Genomic DNA, 5,550 nt, shown 5'->3' with positions numbered 1-5,550 from the left:
TTGTAACAGGCAGACTCCATAACCCCAGAGTGGCCTTCAGGACACACCCCTATCCATATTCTTATAGGCAGGGGCTTTGAGGATATCCTGAACAGGAATCCTTGACTCCAGGTGGGTCTGAGGACCATTAGAGCTGAAGACTAGTACTTTTGTCCTCTCCCAGATGGCCCTTGTGTCTCAAAGGACCATCTATCTCCCAGCTCATAGTGGTATTTCCATTCTACCTTGAGGAATGGCTGTGTGCCTCCCACTCCAAAGATCTTATGCAGGTATTTTCTAAATTGAGGTACCCTCTTTCCAAATGACTCTAGCTTGTGTCAAATTGATATGAAACTAGCTGGTAAAATATTATACTGATTTTTAAGAAAGCAGAGTAATTAGGCTTTCCATTTCATCATATTATTTATTGGTTCATTTATTGATTTATCGATTTACTCTAGAAACTAGGATTCACTTATCCCAGGCTTGTAGCAGGAATCTTAAATGGTCTTATTAATAAAAACAAACCTGAGGTCAGTTATTGGGGTGAATGCTGGAAGATCAGAGAAGCAGAACAAGTCACAGCCAACTCACCTTGCCAATTCCTCAACTGATCCTGTTTCCTCAGACTGGAAGCCTCTCAGTCCTCATCCAGAATGAATCTCAGCTGAACTACTGATCAAAAGCCTAAAAGCTTAACCAGCCAAAAGCTTCCAGTTTCTGGGCTTCACGCCTTATATATCTTTCTGCTATTGGCCATCACTCCCTGGGATTATAGGCTCACTTCCTGGGATTAAAGGCATGTGAGTCAACATGCCTAGCTGTTTCCACTGTGGCATTGAACTCAGAGATTCAGGCAGATTTCTGCCTCTGGAATGCTAGGATTAAAGGCGTGCGTGCCACCATTTTCTGGCCTCTGTATCTAGTGGCTGTTCTGTTCTTTGATCCCAGATAAGTTTATTAGGGTGCACAATATTTTGGATGCACAATACCACCACATTTCCCCTTTTTTGTCTAAAATTTAAAAAAGCTTATAACTAATACAAGAAAAACTATCCAATAAATATAAGCAATATATATAGTCAAGAATTATATTAACAATGTCTAGTCCATTAACATTTGACAGATTCAGACAAAAAACTCCATTATATATATATATATATAACAACATCCAGTCCAGTAACAGTTGATAAACTCAGACAAAAAAAAATTTCATTACTTATCCTATTTAAAACAAGTAGTTCCGATCCTGCCCCAGACTTCCCTTCTGGACCAGAGGTGAGTGTCCGGGCTCAGCCTAGACCCCATCCCTGGGCACCAGCCACTCCGGGGAAGACCTGCCCAACTTGGCCCCAGGTTCTGGCCACCAGGCAGGTTCCCTTCTAGCCCTACCGGGAAGGTTTCCCTTCTCCAAGAACCCTGGCAGACCCTGCAATCTCCACGCCCTGCCCCATGCCCATCTGACTGAGACCCCAGCCACTTCCTGAGACTTAGAGACCGGCCCCCAGCTCCCATTCTGCCCCCGGACAACCCTTCTGGACAAGAGCTCCAATCCTGCCCCAGACTTCCCTTCTGGACAAGAGCGCCCAGCCTGCCCCGGACTTCCTGTCTGGACAAGAGCTCACAATCTGCCTTGGACTTCCTGTCTGGACAAGAACTCCCATCTTGCCTTGGACTTCCCACCTGGACAAGAGTTACCATCCTGCCCTGGAGTTCCCATTTGGACAAGAGAGCTCCCATCTGGACAAGCGAGAGAGACTTCCTGATTCTGTCAGCTCTGTCTGAACCAAGTGTGCTGATAAGACCAAGAACAAACCACAAGGAGATGGGCAGACGTCAAGGCAGAAGTACATACAACAAAATGAAGAGCAATATAGCATCACCAGAACATAGCCCTCCTCCAACATCTAGACCTGAACATCAAAATTGGAAGAAGCAGAAGAAAACAGCCTTAAGAATAACATCATGAAGAAGGTAGAGTCTTATATAGAAGAAAAGACAAAAAAAAATGGGAAGAACGCTATAAAAAACTAGAGGAAAGGACAAATAAAGTAGAAGAAAACAATAAAGTCCTTGAAGAAAACAATAAAGCACTGAAAGAAAATCATGAAAAAGCAATGAAACAAATGAAGGAAACAGTCCAAGACCTGAAAAGGGAAATAGAAAAAATGAAGAAGAACAAGATATTCCAAGACAAAGCCAGATTTAAACAATACTTACCCACAAACCCAGACCTACAGAAAGCACTAGAAGGAAAATTCCAACCTAACGAAGTCAGATACACCCTCAAAAATGCAGGCAATAGATAAAACCACAGCAGTAAACCCCAAAGAAGAGAAGTACACACACATTACCACCAAAAATAACAAGAATGAACAACCACTGGTCATTAATATCCCTCAATATCAGTGGACTTAATTCACCTATAAAAAGACATAGGCTTACAGAATGGATACGAAAGCAGGACCCATATTTCTGCTGCATACAGGAAACACATCTCAAATTCAAAGATAGACACTACCTAAAAATAAAAGGCTGGGAAAAGACTTTCCAATCAAATGGTCTTAAGAAACAAGCAGGTGTAGCCATCTTGATGTCCAGCAAAATAGACTTCAAACTAAAATCAATCAAAAGAGATCAAGAAGGGTATTACATACTCATCACAGGAAAGATCCACCAAGATGAAGTTTCAATTCTGAACATTTATGCCCCAAACACAATGGCACCCACATATGCAAAAGAAACATTACTAAAGCTTAAACCACATATAAAACCCCACACATTAATAGTGGGAGACCTCAACACCCCAATTTCACCACTGGACAGATCTTCCAAATCGAAACTTAACAGAGAAATAAAGGACTTAACTGATGTAATGACTCAAATGGACTTAATCAATATCTACAGAACATTCCATCCTAACAAAAAAGAATATAACTTCTTCTCAGCACCCCATTGAACCTTCTGTAAAATCGACCACATACTTGGCCACAAAGAAAATCTCAACAGATACAAATCAATTGGAATAACCTCCCATGTTCTATCAGACCACCATGGTCTAAAGTTAGATTTCAACAACAACAAAAACTACAGAAAACCTACAATCTCATGGAAACTGAATAATACTCAACTGAATCACCAATGGGTTAAGGAAGAAATAAAGAAAGAAATTAAAGACTTCCTAGAGATCAACAAAAATGAAGACACCACATACCCAAACTTATGGGACACTATGAAAGCAGTGCTAAGAGGGAAATTCATAGCACTAAATGCCCACAAAAAGAAGTTGAAGAAATCTCACACTACTAACTTAACAGCACATCTGAAAGCTTTAGAACAAGAAGAAGCAAAGTCTCCCAGGAAAAATAGACACCAGGAAATTATCAAAGTAAGAGCTGAAATCAATAAAAGAGAAACAAAGAGAGCAACACAAAAAATTAATGAAACAAAAAGTTGGTTCTTTGAGAAAATCAACAAGATAGACAAGCCCTTATCCAAACTAACCAAAAGACAGAGAAAGAACATCCAAATCAACAAAATCAGAAATGAAAAGGGGGACAGAACAACAGACATTGAGGAAATCAAGAGAATCATCAGGTCATACTTCAAAAACCTCTACTCCACAAAACTGAAAAACCTAAAACAAATGGATGACTTTCTGGATAGGTACCACATACCAAAGTTAAATCAAGACCAGATAAACTATTTAAATAGTCCAATAACCCCTAACGAACAGTCATTAAAAGTCTCCCAACCAAAAAAAAAAACCCAGGACCAGATGGTTTCAACGCAGAATTCTACCAGATCTTCAAAGAAGAGTTAATACCAATACTCTCTAAATTGTTCCACACAATAGAAACAGAAGGAACATTACCAAACTCCTTCTATGAGGTTACAGTTACCCTGATTCCTAAACCAAACAAGGATACAACAAAGAAAGAGAACTACAGGCCAATCTCCCTCATGAACATTGATGCAAAAATACTCAATAAAATACTGGCAAACAGACTCCAAGAACACATCAAAATAATTATCCAACATGATCAAGTAGGCTTCATCCCAGGGATGCAAGGTTGGTTCAACATATGAAAGTCTGTCAATGTAATACACCATATAAAAAAACTCAAAGAAAAAAACCACATGATCATCTCACTAGATGCAGAAAAAGCATTTGACAAAATCCAACACCCCTTCATGATAAAGGTCTTGGAGCGATCAAAAATACAGGGAACATACCTAAACATAATAAAGGCAATTTACAGCAAGCCAACAGCCAACATCAAATTAAATGGAGAGAAACTCAAAGCAATTCCACTAAAATCAGGAATGAGACAAGGCTGTCTGCTCTTCCCATACTTATTCAATATAGTACTTGAAGTCCAGAGCAATAAGACAACATAAGGAGATTAAGGGGATACAAATTGGAAAGGAAGAAGTCAAGCTTTCCCTATTTGCAGATGACATGATAGTATACTTGAGTGACCCCAAAGATTCAACCAAGGTACTGATACACCTTACAAACACCTTCAGCAACATAGCAGGATACAAGATCAACTCAAAATAATCAGTAGCCCTGCTATATACAATGGACAAAGAAGCTGAGAAGGAAATCAGAGATACATCACCCTTTACAATAAGCATGAATGACATAAAATACCTCGGGTTAACACTAATCAAGCAAGTGAAGGACCTGTATGACAAGAACTTTAAGTTCTTGAAAGAAGAAATTGAAGAAGATGTCAGAAAATGGAAAGATCTCCCATGCTCATGGATAGGCAGGCCTAACATAGTAAAAATGGCAGTCTTACCAAAAGCAATCTACAGATTCAAAGCAATCCCCATCAAAATACCAACACAATTCTTCACAGACATGGAAAGAATAATACTCAACTTCATATGGAAATACAAAAAACCCAGGATAGCCAAAAGAATCCTGTACAATAACACAACCTCTGGAGGCATCATGATCCCTGACTTAAAGCTCTACTATAGAGCTACAATAATAAAAACAGCTCGGTACTGACATAAAAACCGACATGTGGACCAGTGGAATTGAATTGAAGACCCTGACATTAATCCACACACCTATGAACATATAATTTTTGACAAAGTAGCCAAAAGTGCACAATGGAAAAAAGAAAGCATCTTCAACAAATGGTGCTGGCATAACTTGATATCAACATGTAGAAGGCTGCAAATAGATCCATATCTATCACCGTGCACAAAACTTAAGTCCAAGTGGATCAAGGACCTCAACATAAATCCAGCTACTCTGAACCTGCTAGAAGAGAAAGTAGGAAGTATTCTTGAACGCATTGGCATAGGAGATCACTTCCTAAATATAACACCAGTAGCTCAGACACTGAGAGAAACAATCAATCAATGGGACCTCTTGATACTGAGAAGCTTTTGTAGAGCAAAGGATACGGTCGACAAGGCAAAGCGACAGCCTACAGACTGGGAAAAGGTCTTCATCAACCCCACATCTGACAGAGGACTGATATCCAGATTATAGAAGGAACTCAAGAAATTAGACATCAAAATAACCAACAGTCCAATTAAGAAATGGGC

This window comes from Peromyscus californicus, unplaced genomic scaffold (genome assembly GCF_007827085.1).
Source record: "Peromyscus californicus insignis strain IS unplaced genomic scaffold, ASM782708v3 Scaffold_4__1_contigs__length_199733344, whole genome shotgun sequence".
NCBI lineage: Eukaryota > Metazoa > Chordata > Mammalia > Rodentia > Cricetidae > Peromyscus > Peromyscus californicus.
Note: the sequence above shows the minus strand (reverse complement) of the source record.